Source organism: Lissotriton vulgaris, chromosome 4_1 (genome assembly GCF_964263255.1).
Source record: "Lissotriton vulgaris chromosome 4_1, aLisVul1.2, whole genome shotgun sequence".
Taxonomy (NCBI): domain Eukaryota; kingdom Metazoa; phylum Chordata; class Amphibia; order Caudata; family Salamandridae; genus Lissotriton; species Lissotriton vulgaris.
In genome coordinates, this window is record NC_141691.1 from 1,302,889,279 (window position 1) to 1,302,911,661 (window position 22,383).

General features: G+C 37.8%; 9 non-coding genes across 9 annotated transcripts; all 9 read right to left on the reverse strand.

Annotated features, from left to right (window-relative positions):
* Positions 1-373: 373 nt before the first annotated feature.
* TRNAI-AAU (transfer RNA isoleucine (anticodon AAU)) lies at positions 374-447 on the reverse strand. Its single transcript has one exon. It is a non-coding gene; the product is annotated as a tRNA-Ile (tRNA).
* Positions 448-2,097: 1,650 nt separating this feature from the next.
* On the reverse strand, positions 2,098-2,171 carry TRNAI-AAU (transfer RNA isoleucine (anticodon AAU)). The gene has a single exon. It is a non-coding gene; the product is annotated as a tRNA-Ile (tRNA).
* A 2,514-nt stretch (positions 2,172-4,685) lies between these two features.
* TRNAI-AAU (transfer RNA isoleucine (anticodon AAU)) lies at positions 4,686-4,759 on the reverse strand. Its single transcript has one exon. It is a non-coding gene; the product is annotated as a tRNA-Ile (tRNA).
* Positions 4,760-7,278: 2,519 nt separating this feature from the next.
* Positions 7,279-7,352, reverse strand: TRNAI-AAU (transfer RNA isoleucine (anticodon AAU)). The gene has a single exon. It is a non-coding gene; the product is annotated as a tRNA-Ile (tRNA).
* A 733-nt stretch (positions 7,353-8,085) lies between these two features.
* Positions 8,086-8,159, reverse strand: TRNAI-AAU (transfer RNA isoleucine (anticodon AAU)). The gene has a single exon. It is a non-coding gene; the product is annotated as a tRNA-Ile (tRNA).
* A 6,435-nt stretch (positions 8,160-14,594) lies between these two features.
* Positions 14,595-14,668, reverse strand: TRNAI-AAU (transfer RNA isoleucine (anticodon AAU)). The gene has a single exon. It is a non-coding gene; the product is annotated as a tRNA-Ile (tRNA).
* Positions 14,669-16,321: 1,653 nt separating this feature from the next.
* TRNAI-AAU (transfer RNA isoleucine (anticodon AAU)) lies at positions 16,322-16,395 on the reverse strand. Its single transcript has one exon. It is a non-coding gene; the product is annotated as a tRNA-Ile (tRNA).
* Positions 16,396-17,185: 790 nt separating this feature from the next.
* On the reverse strand, positions 17,186-17,259 carry TRNAI-AAU (transfer RNA isoleucine (anticodon AAU)). Its single transcript has one exon. It is a non-coding gene; the product is annotated as a tRNA-Ile (tRNA).
* Positions 17,260-18,911: 1,652 nt separating this feature from the next.
* Positions 18,912-18,985, reverse strand: TRNAI-AAU (transfer RNA isoleucine (anticodon AAU)). The gene has a single exon. It is a non-coding gene; the product is annotated as a tRNA-Ile (tRNA).
* Positions 18,986-22,383: the final 3,398 nt, after the last annotated feature.

Sequence of the window (22,383 nt, forward strand, 5' to 3'; positions counted from 1 at the left end):
GACTAAACTAATAGGCTCACTAAATATATAGCATACTATTGAAGAAATAGCAGATGATGAAGTGCTACTGATTGTTAACCCGGGATAGTTGGAAAGCTTATATTCAGCTGTTTACATTCATACTATCTTTATATTTCATCAACAAGACAAAACAAAAATGACCTCAATAAATTGCAATAAATAAGAGATTTAGTTACTTGGCGTTAGAACTTAGAACCATTAATAGATATTTCAGGAGCTTTCAGAATAATAATTAATTCTACAACTATATCAAATGTATTCATCCAATCCTTCAAGCAGCGTTTGATCCAAGGTGATAAACAGTCAAAAATGAGACACAAGAAACATTTATCTTTTTACAAACAATTAAACTTGGCCTGTACAGGGATCGAACCTGTGACCTTGGCGTTATTAGCACCACGCTCTAACCATCTGAGCTAACAGGCCATTTTGCACAAATTACTGGAAGTCCAGCATATGAAGAAGTGCTAATGATAGTTAACCCGGGAGATTTGGAAAGCTTAATTTCAGAGGTTTACCATGAAGTTATAAATATATAATATCAACATGAAGAAACTTATATGACTTTAAAAAAATTACAATACAAAAGAGATTTTCATACTTAGTGTTAGAACTTAGAACCATTAATGTTTTTTCCATGTGTTTTAGCAATAAATAACAATTCATCACCTATATGCAATTGATTCATCTAATCATTGTGTCAGCTTCCCCTCGAAGGAAATATAGACATACAAATGATACTGAAAAAATACATCTATTTTCAACATTAAAGGAGCATCAAGTATTGGCTTAGAGACTGGTTGAAAGTATGTTCTTGGCATTGTTAACTTTATGCTCTAAAGACTAAACTAATAGGCTCAATAAATATATCGCATACTATTGAAGAAATAGCAGATGATGAAGTGCTACCGATTGTTAACCCGGGATAGTTGGAAAGCTTATATTCAGCTGTTTACATTCATACTATCTTTATATTTCATCAACAAGACAAAACAAAAATGACCTCAATAAATTGCAATAAATAAGAGATTTAGTTACTTGGCGTTAGAACTTAGAACCATTAATATATATTCCAGGAGCTTTCAGAATAATAATTAATTCTACAACTATATCAAATGTATTCATCCAATCCTTCAAGCATCGTTTGATCCAAGGTGATAAACAGTCAAAAATGAGACACAAGAAAAATTTATCTTTTTTCAAACAATTAAACTTGGCCTGTACAGGGATCGAACCTGTGACCTTGGCGTTATTAGCACCACGCTCTAACCATCTGACAAACAGGCCGGTCTGCACAAATTCCTGGAAGTCCAGCATATGAAGAAGTGCTAATGATAGTTAACCCCGGAGATTTGGAAAGCTTAATTTCGGAGGTTTACCATGAAATTATAAATATATAATATCAACATGAAGAAACTAATATGACTTTAGAAAAATTACAATACAAAAGAGATTTTCATACTTAGTGTTAGAACTTAGAGCCATTAATGTTTTTTCCATGTGTTTTAGCAATAAATAACAATTCATCACCTATATGCAATTGATTCATCTAATCATTGTGTCAGCTTCCCCTCGAAGGAAATATAGACATACAAATGATACTGAAGAAAATACATCTATTTTCAACATTAAAGGAGCATCAAGTATTGGCTTAGAGACTGATTGAAAGTATGTTCTTGGCATTGTTAACTTTATGCTCTAAAGACTAAACTAATAGGCTCAATAAATATATAGCATACTATTGAAGAAATAGCAGATGATGAAGTGCTACCGATTGTTAACCCGGGATAGTTGGAAAGCTTATATTCAGCTGTTTACATTCATACTATCTTTATATTTCATCAACAAGACAAAACAAAAATGACCTCAATAAATTGCAATAAATAAGAGATTTAGTTACTTGGCGTTAGAACTTAGAACCATTAATAGATATTCCAGGAGCTTTCAGAATAATAATTAATTCTACAACTATATCAAATGCATTCATCCAATCCTTCAAGCAGCGTTTGATCCAAGGTGATAAACAGTCAAAAATGAGAAACAAGAAAAATTAATCTTTTTTCAAACAATTAAACTTGGCCTGTACAGGGATCGAACCTGTGACCTTGGCGTTATTAGCACCACGCTCTAACCATCTGAGCTAACAGGCCATTTTGCACAAATTCCTGGAAGTCCAGCATATGTAGAAGTGCTAATGATAGTTAACCAGGGAGATTTGGAAAGCTTAATTTCGGAGGTGTACCATGAAGTTAGAAATATAAATTATCAACATGAAGAAACTAATATGACTTTAGAAAAATTACAATACAAAAGAGATTTTCATACTTAGGGTTAGAACTTAGAACCATTAATGTTTTTTCCATGTGTTTTAGCAATAAATAACAATTCATCACCTATATGCAATTGATTCATCTAATCATTCTATCAGCTTCCCCTCAAAGGAAATATAGACATACACATTATACAGAAGAAAATACATCTATTTTCAACATTAAAAGAGCATCACTTATTGGCTTGGAGACTGATTGAAAGTATGTCCTTGGCATTTTTAACTTTATGCTCTAAAGACTAAACTAATAGGCTCACTAAATATATAGCATACTATTGAAGAAATAGCAGATGATGAAGTGCTACTGATTGTTAACCCGGGATAGTTGGAAAGCTTATATTCAGTTGTTTACATTCATACTATCTTTATATTTCATCAACAAGACAAAACAAAAATGACCTCAATAAATTGCAATAAATAAGAGATTTAGTTACTTGGCGTTAGAACTTAGAACCATTAATATATATTCCAGGAGCTTTCAGAATAATAATTAATTCTACAACTATATCAAATGTATTCATCCAATCCTTCAAGCATCGTTTGATCCAAGGTGATAAACAGTCAAAAATGAGACACAAGAAAAATTAATCTTTTTTCAAACAATTAAACTTGGCCTGTACAGGGATCGAACCTGTGACCTTGGTGTTATTAGCACCACGCTCTAACCATCTGAGCTAACAGGCCATTTTGCACAAATTCCTGGAAGTCCAGCATATGAAGAAGTGCTAATGATAGTTAACCCGGGAGATTTGGAAAGCTTAATTTCGGAGGTGTACCATGAAGTTATAAATATAAATTATCAACATGAAGAAACTAATATGACTTTAGAAAAATTACAATACAAAAGAGATTTTCATACTTAGTGTTAGAACTTAGAGCCATTAATGTTTTTTCCATGTGTTTTAGCAATAAATAACAATTCATCACCTATATGCAATTGATTCATCTAATCATTGTGTCAGCTTCCCCTCGAAGGAAATATAGACATACAAATGATACTGAAGAAAATACATCTATTTTCAACATTAAAGGAGCATCAAGTATTGGCTTAGAGACTGATTGAAAGTATGTTCTTGGCATTGTTAACTTTATGCTCTAAAGACTAAACTAATAGGCTCACTAAATATATAGCTTACTATTGAAGAAATAGCAGATGATGAAGTGCTACTGATTGTTAACCCGGGATAGTTGGAAAGCTTATATTCAGCTGTTTACATTCATACTATCTTTATATTTCATCAACAAGACAAAACAAAAATGACCTCAATAAATTGCAACAAATAAGAGATTTAGTTACTTGGCGTTAGAACTTAGAACCAATTATAGATATTCCAGGAGCTTTCAGAATGATAATTAATTCTACAACTATATCAAATGTATTCATCCAATCCTTCAAGTAGCTTTTGATCCAAGGTGATAAACAGTCAAAAATGAGACACAAGAAAAATGTATCTTTTTACAAACAATTAAACTTGGCCTGTACAGGGATCGACCCTGTGACCTTGGCGTTATTAGCACCACGCTCTAACCATCTGAGCTAACAGGCCGTTTTGCACAAATTCCTGGAAGTCCAGCATATGAAGAAGTGCTAATGATAGTTAACCCGGGAGATTTGGAAAGCTTAATTTCAGAGGTGTACCATGAAGTTATAAATATAAATCATCAACATGAAGAAACTAATATGACTTTAGAAAAATTACAATACAAAAGAGATTTTCATACTTAGTGTTAGAACTTAGAACCATTAATGGTTTTCCATGTGTTTTAGCAATAAATAACAATTCATCACCTATATGCAATTGATTGATCTAATCATTCTATTAGCTTCCCCTCAAAGGAAATATAGACATACACATTATACAGAAGAAAATACATCTATTTTCAACTTTAAAGGAGCATCAAGTATTGGCTTGGAGACTGATTGAAAGTATGTCCTTGGCATTTTTAACTTTATGCTCTACAGACTAAACTAATAGGCTCAATAAATACATAGCATACTATTGAAGAAATAGCAGATGATGAAGTGCTACCGATTGTTAACCCGGGATATTTGGAAAGCTTATAATCAGCTGTTTACATTCATACTATCTTTATATTTCATCAACAAGACAAAACAAAAATGACCTCAATAAATTGCAATAAATAAGAGATTTAGTTACTTGGGGTTAGAACTTAGAACCATTAATAGATATTCCAGGAGCTTTCAGAATAATAATTAATTCTACAACTATATCAAATGCATTCATCCAATCCTTCAAGCAGCGTTTGATCCAAGGTGATAAACAGTCAAAAATGAGACACAAGAAAAATTAATCTTTTTTCAAACAATAAAACTTGGCCTGTACAGGGATCGAACCTGTGACCTTGGCGTTATTAGCACCACGCTCTAACCATCTGAGCTAACAGGCCATTTTGCACAAATTCCTGGAAGTCCAGCATATGAAGAAGTGCTAATGATAGTTAACCCGGGAGATTTGGAAAGCTTAATTTCGGAGGTGTACCATGAAGTTATAAAAAGAAATTATCAACATGAAGAAACTAATATGACTTTAGAAAAATTACAATACAAAAGAGATTTTCATACTTAGTGTTAGAACTTAGAACCATTAATGTTTTTTCCATGTGTTTTAGCAATAAATAACAATTCATCACCTATATGCAATTGATTCATCTAATCATTCTATCAGCTTCCCCTCAAAGGAAATATAGACATACACATTATACAGAAGAAAATACATCTATTTTCAACATTAAAGGAGCATCACTTATTGGCTTGGAGACTGATTGAAAGTATGTCCTTGGCATTTTTAACTTTATGCTCTAAAGACTAAACTAATAGGCTCACTAAATATATAGCATACTATTGAAGAAATAGCAGATGATGAAGTGCTACTGATTGTTAACCCGGGATAGTTGGAAAGCTTATATTCAGCTGTTTACATTCATACTATCTTTATATTTCATCAACAAGACAAAACAAAAATGACCTCAATAAATTGCAATAAATAAGAGATTTGGTTACTTGGCGTTAGAACTTAGAACCAATTATAGATATTCCAGGAGCTTTCAGAATGATAATTATTTCTACAACTATATCAAATGTATTCATCCAATCCTTCAAGTAGCTTTTGATCCAAGGTGATAAACAGTCAAAAATGAGACACAAGAAACATTTATCTTTTTACAAACAATTAAACTTGGCCTGTACAGGGATCTAACCTGTGACCTTGGCGTTATTAGCACCACACTCTAACCATCTGAGCTAACAGGCCATTTTGCACAAATTACTGGAAGTCCAGCATATGAAGAAGTGCTAATGATAGTTAACCCGGGAGATTTGGAAACCTTAACTTCAGAGGTTTACCATGAAGTTATAAATATAAAATATCAACATGAAGAAACTTATATGACTTTAAAAAAATTACAATACAAAAGAGATTTTCATACTTAGTGTTAGAACTTAGAACCATTAATGTTTTTTCCATGTGTTTTAGCAATAAATAACAATTCATCACCTATATGCAATTGATTCATTTAATCATTCTATCAGCTTCCCCTCAAAGGAAATATAGAGATACACATGATACAGAAGAAAATACATCTATTTTCAACATTAAAGGAGCATCAAGTATTGGCTTGGAGACGGATTGAAAGTATGTCCTTGGCATTTTTAACTTTATGCTCTGAAGACTAAACTAATAGGCTCGCTAAATATATAGCATACTATTGAAGAAATAGCAGATGATGAAGTGCTACTGATTGTTAACCCGGGATAGTTGGAAAGCTTATATTCAGCTGTTTACATTCATACTATTTTTATATTTCATCAACAAGACAAAACAAAAATGACCTCAATAAATTGCAATAAATAAATAAGAGATTTAGTTACTTGGTGTTAGAACTTAGAACCATTAATAGATATTCCAGGAGCTTTCAGAATAATAATAAATTCTACAACTATATCAAATGTATTCATCCAATCCTTCAAGCATCGTTTGATCCAAGGTGATAAACAGTCAAAAATGAGACACAAGAAAAATTAATCTTTTTTCAAACAATTAAATTTGGCCTGTACAGGGATCGAAGCTGTGACCTTGGCGTTATTAGCACCACGCTCTAAACATCTGAGCTAACAGGCCGGTCTGCACAAATTCCTGGAAGTCCAGCATATGAAGAAGTGCTAATGATAGTTAACCCGGGAGATTTGGAAAGCTTAATTTCGGAGGTTTACCATGAAGTTATAAATATATAATATCAACATGAAGAAACTAATATGACTTTAGAAAAATTACAATACAAAAGAGATTTTCATACTTAGTGTTAGAACTTAGAGCCATTAATGTTTTTTCCATGTGTTTTAGCAATAAATAACAATTCATCACCTATATGCAATTGATTCATCTAATCATTGTGTCAGCTTCCCCTCGAAGGAAATATAGACATACAAATGATACTGAAGAAAATACATCTATTTTCAACATTAAAGGAGCATCAAGTATTGGCTTAGAGACTGATTGAAAGTATGTTCTTGGCATTGTTAACTTTATGCTCTAAAGACTAAACTAATAGGCTCAATAAATATATAGCATACTATTGAAGAAATAGCAGATGATGAAGTGCTACTGATTGTTAACCCGGGATAGTTGGAAAGCTTATATTCAGCTGTTTACATTCATACTATCTTTATATTTCATCAACAAGACAAAACAAAAATGACCTCAATAAATTGCAATAAATAAGAGATTTAGTTACTTGGCGTTAGAACTTAGAACCAATTATAGATATTCCAGGAGCTTTCAGAATGATAATTAATTCTACAACTATATCAAATGTATTCATCCAATTCTTCAAGTAGCTTTTGATCCAAGGTGATAAACAGTCAAAAATGAGACACAAGAAAAATGTATCTTTTTACAAACAATTAAACTTGGCCTGTACAGGGATCGAACCTGTGACCTTGGCGTTATTAGCACCACGCTCTAACCATCTGAGCTAACAGGCCGTTTTGCACAAAATCCTGGAAGTCCAGCATATGAATATGAAATTTATAAATATATAATATCAACATGAAGAAACTTATATGACTTTAGAAAAATTACAATACAAAAGAGATTTTCATACTTAGTGTTAGAACTTAGAACCATTAATGTTTTTTCCATGTGTTTTAGCAATAAATAACAATTCATCACCTATATGCAATTGATTCATTTAATCATTCTATCAGCTTCCCCTCAAAGGAAATATAGAGATACACATGATACAGAAGAAAATACATCTATTTTCAACATTAAAGGAGCATCAAGTATTGGCTTGGAGACGGATTGAAAGTATGTCCTTGGCATTTTTAACTTTATGCTCTGAAGACTAAACTAATAGGCTCACTAAATATATAGCATACTATTGAAGAAATAGCAGATGATGAAGTGCTACTGATTGTTAACCCGGGATAGTTGGAAAGCTTATATTCAGCTGTTTACATTCATACTATTTTTATATTTCATCAACAAGACAAAACAAAAATGACCTCAATAAATTGCAATAAATAAGAGATTTAGTTACTTGGTGTTAGAACTTAGAACCATTAATAGATATTCCAGGAGCTTTCAGAATAATAATTAATTCTACAACTATATCAAATGTATTCATCCAATCCTTCAAGCATCGTTTGATGCAAGGTGATAAACAGTCAAAAATGAGACACAAGAAAAATTAATCTTTTTTCAAACAATTAAACTTGGCCTGTACAGGGATCGAACCTGTGACCTTGGCGTTATTAGCACCACGCTCTAACCATCTGAGCTAACAGGCCGGTCTGCACAAATTCCTGGAAGTCCAGCATATGAAGAAGTGCTAATGATAGTTAACCCGGGAGATTTGGAAAGCTTAATTTCGGAGGTTTACCATGAAGTTATAAATATATAATATCAACATGAAGAAACTAATATGACTTTAGAAAAATTACAATACAAAAGAGATTTTCATACTTAGTGTTAGAACTTAGAGCCATTAATGTTTTTTCCATGTGTTTTAGCAATAAATAACAATTCATCACCTATATGCAATTGATTCATCTAATCATTGTGTCAGCTTCCCCTCGAAGGAAATATAGACATACAAATGATACTGAAGAAAATACATCTATTTTCAACATTAAAGGAGCATCAAGTATTGGCTTAGAGACTGATTGAAAGTATGTTCTTGGCATTGTTAACTTTATGCTCTAAAGACTAAACTAATAGGCTCAATAAATATATAGCATACTATTGAAGAAATAGCAGATGATGAAGTGCTACTATGGCTGAGATACCCGCCACCCCCTCTCAACACAATCCCCAAGGATGGGAAACCGGAAACAGTTCTGAACTTTTGGAAGACGGGAGGGAGTGACCCTCCCGGCCGTATTTATTAAAATATGAAACAAAATTAAAACATTAAAATAACAGTTTCATATTATGTACAATTTCATTACCACATTGCGATGTTTGGCTAACCTTAACATATTCTCTAATACAAAGGTTCTCCTAGCCGAACTAACATCCTACAAAACATTTAACTTGAAATTTTGAAATTGTACATCCTAACGTTTAAGGGCCAACGGCAAGGTCGTAACCGGTGTCAAGATCCCTAAACCAGAAATATCCCCCTCACTTGTGAGGGGCGACCGCACAGAGGTGTACCTCAAGTGCAACTACCAATTTCCCTTGACTTGACGGGGGCCCCAATAAACTCGACGCCACTTAAAGGTCGTCCGAGGACTCGTGTGAGGTATCTAGAAGGTAGCGTAGACCCCCCCCCAAACCCCACACAACTTACCACATCTGCCGTCGCAGATGTCCTGGCCCCGGGAAATTCTCCAGGAGGGGGCTGTAGCCCCTCCTACCCAGGAAGGGGCCTTGACCGCCTTTCCTTTCCTTTCGGCGGCCCATCCTTAGAAGGGACCGCCTCCCCGTTGAGGGGCCAATGGCCACCTCCCTCGAGCGCTCCCATCCGTAATGGGTGACGCCCACTCATAGGGATCTTCCAATTAGTGCTCACCGATCATGACCTTACCGCCACAGGCCGGATAGTTGACCGGCTATCCGGACCCCCCCACAACACTCCTACCTAAAGGTCATGTCTTAAAGTCTTTAGCCAAGCTATCAAGTCTCCTATGAGTAACTCGTTCCCCACCCGGGACAAATGAACACCATCCCCCAAATACATACTGTCACCAGTAATACAACCATGCGAAATAGAATGCAGTGTATTGGAACGGAACAATCTACTCACTTTGTTATTAATTTTTCTTACTGAATGATTCAGAGCAGAAACAGAAATAGCCCCCCGCCATACTTTTCGTGGGATCATATGGGACCATGCAATTGTGCACCCTGGAACTCTCCTCGCTAACCAACTTACAGTGGAAAGCATCGCCTCAAGAAGAAGTCGTCTACCAGTGGTGACCAAATCATTGCCCCCAAGATGTACTATGACTATAGACGGCGGTGACCTTGCCCGCCCTAGCAAACCCTCAAAAAATGATTGAAACTGGTCAATACAGAGTCCGCCCCTTCCGTAGAAGGACACACTGTACCCGTATTCCCCAGCCACGTGAATCATGTCACCTGCTTTGAATACGTCCGCGGCACGCCTCACGTATGAGTGGCCCACGACCCACACCTCCTTTTTCACAGCCGGTGAAGTCTGACCGCTGGCCCGGTGTTGGGTCGACTGCATAGTCCGCCCCGCCTCGTAGGCTTGCGCAACTGAAACCAAACAAAAACAAGAAGCGTGAGTACATCATTACAGCTTCACAACATGTGCAACCGCACATACCTTTTATAACAATTGGAGGACCAACGCCCCACACGTTTAACTTGTTCGACATTCAAACCCCTGGCTGTAGCCTCTGTAGCAGCCCCTATCCGAAAGGAATGGGTCCCAAACTCGCCCGGGTTCAAGCCCGCAGCGGTAATCGACATCGCAAGCACCCGCTGAAACTGAAACCTCGTCAGTGGGGTGGCGTCAGCGTGTCTCAACAAGGTCCCCCCCCATGATGCCACCCTTTGTGCTAAATATTCCTCTACACAACTCACCGGGCACATGGAGGACCCGGGAATCCTTTGTATGATTATGCAATCACCCATCGCACCCTGATCGGTCTTGGACCTGACAAACGAGACAGTCATTGTCTCCCCTCTGACCTGAACGTGCTCTTGGCACAGTCCCCCCATCACGTCCTGCTTGTTCCTCGCCACTAGTTCGCTTAACCGCATAGCCCCATGGAATGCCAGCGTAAAAGCGGCTTGGAATAACACTGTTTCATACTGGGATGAACACGTTGCAGGGAGTCTGGATAATAACAGGGCCAACCTATCCAAACCTATCGGGCGCCTTTCATCTACTCTGCGACCCTCAAGGCGTTGCCACCCACGTAGCGCTTTTTGCACAACGAAAGACGCTGTCGGGTCCTGGATCCCATGAGCCCTAGCCACAAAGGAAATGGCGGCCCGATGCCTCTGGGCCGTAGCCACTGATTTGCCTGCCTGATGTAAAGACAGCAGGAATTTCACTACCAACTCCTCCTGGCCCCAAAGCTCCCCTCTAGCTGCCCCCAAAAAGGCCCAATAGGAACGGAACGCCCCTTCATATGCCTTCCTCGTCCTGGGTGCTAAACTCTCTCCCACGAGGTTACGAAGTTCGGGGCACCGAGAGACCAGAGAGCTTCGGGAAAGGGTGCCGCCACCGGGTCCGGTGTGGGCAGAAAACTCCAGAAGGCCTGCATACGAAAATGAGAAAGCGCATCAGCCGCCTGGTTCATCACCCCCGGCACATGTCTTGCCTTAAATAGCACATTCAATTGCATACACAGTAATACAATTTCCTTGAGCAATCTCAGAATCCATTTGCATCGTGCTGCCTGGCTATTGATACACTCAACCAAGGTCATGTTATCAGACCAGAATACCACAGAGTGATCTCTGAACCCCTCGGGCCAAGTTCTCAGGGCCACCAGAATGGGGAAAAGTTCCAGAAAAGCAATGTTACTTGTCAGTCCATTATCATGCCACCATGACGGCCATTTTTGTGCCGACCACTGAGTGCCGAATATGGCACCAAAACCAATGCTCCCTGCCGAATCTGTCCACAGCCCCAGCTCCTCAGAGGACACCGCCGGTTTGTTCCAGACAATTCGACCATTGAAATCCGCCAGAAATGCCAACCAAATGCGCATTTCCTGGCGAACCTCTGCCGAGAGCCTTGTGCGATGATGACCCTCCTTCAGGCCGACCATGGCTTGAGCGATCGAGCGTGAAAAGGGGCGGGCCATCGGTATTACTCTTAGGGCAAAATTCAACTGTCCCACCTATTGCTGTAATCGATGTAGCTTAACCTTGGACTCACTTATACACGTTTGCAGGCATGCCCTGAATCTTAACACTTTGTCTCCTGGTAAACGAAAACAACCTTCTTCAGAGTCGAGCTCGATCCCCAGAAACTCGAGGCAAGTCGAGGGACCCACAGTCTTACCTGGTGCCAATGGCACGCCAAACTGATTCATCAAGACACAAAATTCAGTCAAAGCCTGTCCACATTCCGGATCCCCGGCTGCCCCCAGAAACAAAAAGTCATCGAGATAATGCATAACATGTTGAAACCCCGTCTTCCTTGTGAAGACCCATTGCAGGAAACAACTGAACTTTTCAAAATAGGCACAAGATATAGAGCACCCCATTGGCATACACCTATCCATGTAATAGTGACCCTGAAACATGAAACCAAGGAGACGCTGATCGTCTGGATGTACCGGGAGCAACCGGAACGCTGACTCGATATCAGATTTTTCCATCAGCGCACCGGGCCCCAGGCGATTCAATATGGCTACGGCCTCATCGAAGGATGCGTACCGCACCGAACACACTTCCGGGTCTATCGCATCGTTTACGGAAAGACCACGTGGGGCTGATAAATTATGTATCAGCCGAAACTCACCCGGGTCCTTCTTGGGGACCACCCCTAAAGGGGAACAAACAAAGTCAGCAACTGGTGGCACATTAAATGGACCGGCGACTCGACCTCGAGTAACCTCTTTCCCGATCTTCTCCTGTACCACGGTCGTATGTTGCAAGACCGATATTTGGTTTTTACATTTCGCTATACCCTGAAACTCCCCCACTGGGATGCGGAAACCATATGAAAACCCGTTCCGCAACACCCCAGCGGAAGCGTGATCCGGGTATTCGCTGAGCCAGGGAATCATTGCCATGGTATCAATCGGAGTAGGTAAAGGCGCCCCTCGGACTATATCAGACCTGTTTGGCGCCTCCTCTACCCCCGATATCACCTGTTTTGGCTCTGCACATGGACTCAGGATGGGATGATTGCCCACACCCACCACATTCGTGCCTAAATTTGCATGACCCCTGGGGCCTCGTACATTTACCCCTGTTAAAGTTCCAACAAATCCCCCTTTTACCTGCGTTGCCGATCGGCCTCGAGTGGTTGTCGTTTCTCGTACCTGATCGAAAGGGCGTCCCAGCATATTGGCGGGAGGATTCACCCACGCTACTCCCTACCAATGGCAACTTCAACATACCAGTATCTTCCATTTTGGACCAAGACACAGAATCATAGCAATCCCAAGTTAAGTTTTTATCATGTTCTTTTGCTTTTCTGAAAATATTATTGTAACAGAACCATTGATTGCCCTCGTGTGAAACAGAATACCCCATGATCCGTGACTGATAAATCGACAATTCGGACAGCAATTCGGGCCTACGTTCACCCATGATGGATGTAAAAATCCCCCACGCTCTGCCCCAAGTGCCAATCTTTTCATTTACCTTAAAGGCGGCCATCTTTGCGCGCCAAACACTCGGATGCATGAGCTCCTTCTGGCTCTTAACATGCTCCATCTCATAATGATCAGTAAGCAACGAGAAGATGTTTATATACTCCTCTGCCCATATCTTCTCTTTAATAGCCAGAGGGACATGTTGACCCAACTTTTCCCTTCGTGAGGGTGCAGACTCGTCCCTCGCAATCGGCAATGGCCGCTTACCTGAACCGGAAGCTGTATCTGCGACTGGACCTGTCCCAGGTGGCTTCTCTACTGCCGCAGCCGGCGATGGTGCCTTCGCCGCTTCCCTTGTTTCACGCAGTTGCTTCATCAACACCTGCGCGTCGTCAGCCGTGGCGCCCTTGCTACCTTTACCCAACCACGCTGCTAATTGTGCTGCCAGCTCGGGCGGCATATCCTCCCCGGACACGGGGGTGACCACCAGGGGAATCGGATTCCCCTCTTCCAGCACGGGAGTTGGTTCTTCGAGTGGGGTACAGGGAACCGGGATGTCTCCCCCAGCTGCTCCCCTTCTGGGCCTCTTGCCTTTTCCCCCCGGAGCTGCTCCTGCCAAAGGACGTTTCGGTCCCCCTTCCTCGTCTTTATCCGCCATTCGCCTCTTTAGGTCGGTCACCTCTTTCATAAGAACACGCAGCATCTGGTCGGTAGTCATTCACTTTCCCGCTTTCTTGGGCATTCTCCAACAGAGTGTCTGCAAAACAAACAAGAAAGATTACAACGCTCAAAATTGGCTCTTCGTTCCGTCTCGAGCTCACGTGCAGCGAGGTGGTGCAGCTTCAGAGCACAGGAACAAGAGGATGCTTCCTTGGCTTGTTGCTCCTTTTATCCGTCTTCAGGGCGGGCGTAAACCCGCCCCTGCCTGCCCCAAGGGCGTGGCTGGCCGCGTCAGTGTCTAGGCCAGCCCACTCCAGGGCGGGAAAAAGGCGCGCCCCGGCTACGCCGCTTCGGGCATACCAGCCGAGACTCGCCTCCCGCCCAAGATGGCTTCCCGGGGGGATCGTGGTACTCCGCCATACGTTCGGGGGGACCGAATGGTCGCCCCTTTCCACGATTTCCGAATAGCATACTATTGAAGAAATAGCATATGATGAAGTTCTACCGATTGTTAACCCAGGATAGTTGAAAAGCTTATATTCAGCTGTTTACATTCATACTATCTTTATATTTCATCAACAAGACAAAACAAAAATGACCTCAATAAATTGCAATAAATAAGAGATTTAGTTACTTGGCGTTAGAACTTAGAACCATTAATGGATATTTCAGGAGCTTTCAGAATAATAATTAATTCTACAACTATATCAAATGTATTCATCCAATCCTTCAAGCAGCGTTTGATCCAAGGTGATAAACAGTCAAAAATAAGACACAAGAAAAATTTATCTTTTTACAAACAATTAAACTTGGCCTGTACAGGGATCGAACCTGTGACCTTGGCGTTATTAGCACCACGCTCTAACCATCTGAGCTAACAGGCCATTTTGCACAAATTACTGGAAGTCCAGCATATGAAGAAGTGCTAATGATAGTTAGCCCGGGAGATTTGGAAAGCTTAATTTCAGAGGTTTACCATGAAGTTATAAATATATAATATCAACATGAAGAAACTTATATGACTTTAAAAAAATTACAATACAAAAGAGATTTTCATACTTAGTGTTAGAACTTAGAACCATTAATGTTTTTTCCACGTGTTTTAGCAATAAATACCAATTCATCACCTATATGCAATTGATTCATTTAATCATTCTATCAGCTTCCCCTCAAAGGAAATATAGAGATACACATGAGACAGAAGAAAATACATCTATTTTCAACATTAAAGGAGCATCAAGTATTGGCTTGGAGACGGATTGAAAGTATGTCCTTGGCATTTTTAACGTTATGCTCTGAAGACTAAACTAATAGGCTCACTAAATATATAGCATACTATTGAAGAAATAGCAGATGATGAAGTGCTACTGATTGTTAACCCGGGATAGTTGGAAAGCTTATATTCAGCTGTTTACATTCATACTATTTTTATATTTCATCAACAAGACAAAACAAAAATGACCTCAATAAATTGCAATAACTAAGAGATTTAGTAACTTGGTGTTAGAACTTAGAACCATTAATAGATATTCCAGGAGCTTTCAGAATAATAATTAATTCTACAACTATATCAAATGTATTCATCCAATCCTTCAAGCATCGTTTGATCCAAGGTGATAAACAGTCAAAAAAGAGACACAAGAAAAATTAATCTTTTTTCAAACAATTAAACTTGGCCTGTACAGGGATCGAACCTGTGACCTTGGCGTTATTAGCACCACGCTCTAACCCTCTGAGCTAACAGGCCGGTCTGCACGAATCCCTGGAAGTCCAGCATATGAAGAAGTGCTAATGATAGTTAACCCGGGAGATTTAAAAGCTTAATTTCGGAGGTTTACCATGAAGTTATAAATATATAATATCAACATGAAGAAACTAATATGACTTTAGAAAAATTACAATACAAAAAAGATTTTCATACTTAGTGTTAGAACTTAGAGCCATTAATGTTTTTTCCATGTGTTTTAGCAATAAATAACAATTCATCACCTATATGCAATTGATTCATCTAATCATTGTGTCAGCTTCCCCCCCCGAAGGAAATATAGACATACAAATGATACTGAAGAAAATACATCTATTTTCAACATTAAAGGAGCATCAAGTATTGGCTTAGAGACTGATTGAAAGTATGTTCTTGGCATTGTTAACTTTATGCTCTAAAGACTAAACTAATAGGCTCAATAAATATATAGCATACTATTGAAGAAATAGCAGATGATGAAGTGCTACCGATTGTTAACCCGGGATAGTTGGAAAGCTTATATTCAGCTGTTTACATTCATACTATATTTATATTTCATCAACAAGACAAAACAAAAATGACCTCAATAAATTGCAATAAATAAGAGATTTAGTTACTTGGCGTTAGAACTTAGAACCATTAATAGATATTCCAGGAGCTTTCAGAATAATAATTAATTCTACAACTATATCAAATGCATTCATCCAATCCTTCAAGCAGCGTTTGATCCAAGGTGATAAACAGTCAAAAATGAGACACAAGAAAAATTAATCTTTTTTCAAACAATTAAACTTGGCCTGTACAGGGATCGAACCTGTGACCTTGGCGTTATTAGCACCACGCTCTAACCATCTGAGCTAACAGGCCGTTTTGCACAAATTCCTGGAAGTCCAGCATATGAAGAAGTGCTAATGATAGTGAACCCGGGAGATTTGGAAAGCTTAATTTCGGAGGTTTACCATGAAGTTATAAATATATAATATCAACATGAAGAAACTAATATGACTTTAGAAAAATTACAATACAAAAGAGATTTTCATACTTAGTGTTAGAACTTAGAGCCATTAATGTTTTTTCCATGTGTTTTAGCAATAAATAACAATTCATCACCTATATGCAATTGATTCATCTAATCATTCTATCAGCTTCCCCTCAAAGGAAATATAGACATACACATTATACAGAAGAAAATACATCTATTTTCAACATTAAAGGAGCATCAAGTATTGGCTTGGAGACTGATTGAAAGTATGTCCTTGGCATTTTTTAACTTTATGCTCTACAGACTAAACTAATAGGCTCAATAAATACATAGCATACTATTGAAGAAATAGCAGATGATGAAGTGCTACCGATTGTTAACCCGGGATAGTTGGAAAGCTTATATTCAGCTGTTTACATTCATACTATCTTTATATTTCATCAACAAGACAAAACAAAAATGACCTCAATAAATTGCAATAAATAAGAGATTTAGTTACTTGGCGTTAGAACTTAGAACCATTAATAGATATTCCAGGAGCTTTCAGAATAATAATTAATTCTACAACTATATCAAATGCATTCATCCAATCCTTCAAGCAGCGTTTGATCCAAGGTGATAAACAGTCAAAAATGAGACACAAGAAAAATTAATCTTTTTTCAAACAATTATACTTGGCCTGTACAGGGATCGAACCTGTGACCTTGGCGTTATTAGCACCACGCTCTAACCATCTGAGCTAACAGGCCATTTTGCACAAATTCCTGGAAGTCCAGCATATGAAGAAGTGCTAATGATAGTTAACCCGGGATATTTGGAAAGCTTAATTTCGGAGGTGTACCATGAAGTTATAAATATAAATTATCAACATGAAGAAACTAATATGACTTTAGAAAAATTACAATACAAAAGAGATTTTCATACTTAGTGTTAGAACTTAGAACCATTAATGTTTTTTCCATGTGTTTTAGCAATAAATAACAATTCATCACCTATATGCAATTGATTCATCTAATCATTCTATCAGTTTCCCCTCAAAGGAAATATAGACATACACATTATACAGAAGAAAATACATCTATTTTCAACATTAAAGGAGCATCACTTATTGGCTTGGAGACTGATTGAAAGTATGTCCTTGGCATTTTTAACTTTATGCTCTAAAGACTAAACTAATAGGCTCACTAAATATATAGCATACTATTGAAGAAATAGCAGATGATGAAGTGCTACTGATTGTTAACCCGGGATAGTTGGAAAGCTTATATTCAGCTGTTTACATTCATACTATCTTTATATTTCATCAACAAGACAAAACAAAAATGACCTCAATAAATTGCAATAAATAAGAGATTTAGTTACTTGGCGTTAGAACTTAGAACCATTAATAGATATTTCAGGAGCTTTCAGAATAATAATTAATTCTACAACTATATCAAATGTATTCATCCAATCCTTCAAGCAGCGTTTGATCCAAGGTGATAAACAGTCAAAAATGAGACACAAGAAACATTTATCTTTTTACAAACAATTAAACTTGGCCTGTACAGGGATCGAACCTGTTACCTTGGCGTTATTAGCACCACGCTCTAACCATCTGAGCTAACAGGCCATTTTGCACAAATTACTGGAAGTCCAGCATATGAAGAAGTGCTAATGATAGTTAACCCGGGAGATTTGGAAAGCTTAATTTCAGAGGTTTACCATGAAGTTATAAATATATAATATCAACATGAAGAAACTTATATGACTTTAAAAAAATTACAATACAAAAGAGATTTTCATACTTAGTGTTAGAACTTAGAACCATTAATGTTTTTTCCATGTGTTTTAGCAATAAATAACAATTCATCACCTATATGCAATTGATTCATTTAATCATTCTATCAGCTTCCCCTCAAAGGAAATATAGAGATACACATGATACAGAAGAAAATACATCTATTTTCAACATTAAAGGAGCATCAAGTATTGGCTTGGAGACGGATTGAAAGTATGTCCTTGGCATTTTTAACTTTATGCTCTGAAGACTAAACTAATAGGCTCACTAAATATATAGCATACTATTGAAGAAATAGCAGATGATGAAGTGCTACTGATTGTTAACTCGGGATAGTTGGAAAGCTTATATTCAGCTGTTTACATTCATACTATTTTTATATTTCATCAACAAGACAAAACAAAAATGACCTCAATAAATTGCAATAAATAAGAGATTTAGTTACTTGGTGTTAGAACTTAGAACCATTAATAGATATTCCAGGAGCTTTCAGAATAATAATTAATTCTACAACTATATCAAATGTATTCATCCAATCCTTCAAGCATCGTTTGATCCAAGGTGATAAACAGTCAAAAATGAGACACAAGAAAAATTAATCTTTTTTCAAACAATTAAACTTGGCCTGTACAGGGATCGAACCTGTGACCTTGGCGTTATTAGCACCACGCTCTAACCATCTGAGCTAACAGGCCGGTCTGCACAAATTCCTGGAAGTCCAGCATATGAAGAAGTGCTAATGATAGTGAACCCGGGAGATTTGGAAAGCTTAATTTCGGACGTTTACCATGAAGTTATAAATATATAATATCAACATGAAGAAACTAATATGACTTTAGAAAAATTACAATACAAAAGAGATTTTCATACTTAGTGTTAGAACTTAGAGCCATTAATGTTTTTTCCATGTGTTTTAGCAATAAATAACAATTCATCACCTATATGCAATTGATTCATCTAATCATTGTGTCAGCTTCCCCTCGAAGGAAATATAGACATACAAATGATACTGAAAAAATACATCTATTTTCAACATTAAAGGAGCATCAAGTATGGGCTTAGAGACTGGTTGAAAGTATGTTCTTGGCATTGTTAACTTTATGCTCTAAAGACTAAACTAATAGGCTCAATAAATATATAGCATACTATTGAAGAAATAGCAGATGATGAAGTGCTACCGATTGTTAACCCGGGATAGTTGGAAAGCTTATATTCAGCTGTTTACATTCATACTATCTTTATATTTCATCAACAAGACAAAACAAAAATGACCTCAATAAATTGCAATAAATAAGAGATTTAGTTACTTGGCGTTAGAACTTAGAACCATTAATAGATATTCCAGGAGCTTTCCGAATAATAATTAATTCTAGAACTATATCAAATGCATTCATCCAATCCTTCAAGCAGCGTTTGATCCAAGGTGATAAACAGTCAAAAATGAGACACAAGAAAAATAAATCTTTTTTCAAACAATTAAACTTGGCCTGTACAGGGATCGAATCTGTGACCTTGGCGTTATTAGCACCACGCTCTAACCATCTGAGCTAACAGGCCATTTTGCACAAATTCCTGGAAGTCCAGCATATGAAGAAGTGCTAATGATAGTTAACCCGGGAGATTTGGAAAGCTTAATTTCGGAGGTGTACCATGAAGTTAGAAATATAAATTATCAACATGAAGAAACTAATATGACTTTAGAAAAATTACAATACAAAAGAGATTTTCATACTTAGGGTTAGAACTTAGAACCATTAATGTTTTTTCCATGTGTTTTAGCAATAAATAACAATTCATCACCTATATGCAATTGATTCATCTAATCATTCTATCAGCTTCCCCTCAAAGGAAATATAGACATACACATTATACAGAAGAAAATACATCTATTTTCAACATTAAAGGAGCATCACTTATTGGCTTAGAGACTGATTGAAAGTATGTTCTTGTCATTGTTAACTTTATGCTCTAAAGACTAAACTAATAGGCTCAATAAATATATAGCATACTATTGAAGAAATAGCAGATGATGAAGTGCTACCGATTGTTAACCCGGGATGGTTGGAAAGCTTATATTCAGCTGTTTACATTCATACTATCTTTATATTTCATCAACAAGACAAAACAAAAATGACCTCAATAAATTTCAATAAATAAGAGATTTAGTTACTTGGCGTTAGAACTTAGAACCATTAATAGATATTCCAGGAGCTTTCAGAATAATAATTAATTCTACAACTATATCAAATGCATTCATCCAATCCTTCAAGCAGCGTTTGATCCAAGGTGATAAACAGTCAAAAATGAGACACAAGAAAAATTAATCTTTTTTCAAACAATTAAACTTGGCCTTTACAGGGATCGAACCTGTGACCTTGGCGTTATTAGCACCACGCTCTAACCATCTGAGCTAACAGGCCGGTCTGCACAAATTCCTGGAAGTCCAGCATATGAAGAAGTGCTAATGATAGTTAACCTGGGAGATTTGGAAAGCTTAATTTCGGAGGTTTACCATGAAGTTATAAACATATAATATCAACATGAAGAAACTAATATGACTTTAGAAAAATTACAATACAAAAGAGATTTTCATACTTAGTGTTAGAACTTAGAGCCATTAATGTTTTTTCCATGTGTTTTAGCAATAAATAACAATTCATCACCTATATGCAATTGATTCATCTAATCATTGTTTCAGCTTCCCCTCAAAGGAAATATAGACATACAAATGATACTGAAGAAAATACATCTATTTTCAACATTAAAGGAGCATCAAGTATTGGCTTAGAGACTGATTGAAAGTATGTTCTTGGCATTGTTAACTTTATGCTCTAAAGACTAAACTAATAGGCTCAATAAATATATAGCATACTATTGAAGAAATAGCAGATGATGAAGTGCTACCGATTGTTAACCCGGGATAGTTGGAAAGCTTATATTCAGCTGTTTACATTCATACTATCTTTATATTTCATCAACAAGACAAAACAAAAATGACCTCAATAAATTGCAATAAATAAGAGATTTAGTTACTTGGCGTTAGAACTTAGAACCATTAATAGATATTCCAGGAGCTTTCAGAATAATAATTAATTCTACAACTATATCAAATGTATTCATCCAATCCTTCAAGCAGCATTTGATCCAAGGTGATAAACAGTCAAAAATGAGACACAAGAAAAATTTATCTTTTTACAAACAATTAAACTTGGCCTGTACAGGGATCGAACCTGTGACCTTGGCGTTATTAGCACCACGCTCTAACCATCTGAGCAAACAGGCCATTTTGCACAAATTACTGGAAGTCCAGCATATGAAGAAGTGCTTTCGGAGGTTTACCATGAAGTTATAAATATATAATATCAACATGAAGAAACTAATATGACTTTAGAAAAATTACAATACAAAAATGATTTTCATACTTAGTGTTAGAACTTAGAGCCATTAATGTTTTTTCCATGTGTTTTAGCAATAAATAACAATTCATCATCTATATGCAATTGATTCATCTAATCATTGTGTCAGCTTCCCCCCGAAGGAAATATAGACATACAAATGATACTGAAGAAAATACATCTATTTTCAACATTAAAGGAGCATCAAGTATGGAAAGGGGCGACCACTCGGTCCCCCCGAACGTATGGCGGAGTACCACGATCCCCCCGGGAAGCCATCTTGGGCGGGAGGCGAGTCTCGGCTGGTATGCCCGAAGCGGCGTAGCCGGGGCGCGCCTTTTTCCCGCCCTGGAGTGGGCTGGCCTAGACACTGATGCGGCCGGGCCACGCCCTCGGGGCAGGCCGGGGCGGGTTTACGCCCGCCCTGAAGACGGATAAAAGGAGCAACAAGCCAAGGAAGCATCCTCTTGTTCCTGTGCTCTGAAGCTGCACCACCTCGCTGCACGTGAGCTCGAGACGGAACGAAGAGCCAATTTTGAGCGTTGTAATCTTTCTTGTTTGTTTTGCAGATACTCTGTCGGAGAATGCCTAAGAAGGCGGGAAAGCGAATGACTACCGACCAGATGCTGCGTGTTCTCATGAAAGAGGTGACCGACCTAAAGAAGCGAATGGCGGAGAAAGACGAGGAAGGGGGGCCG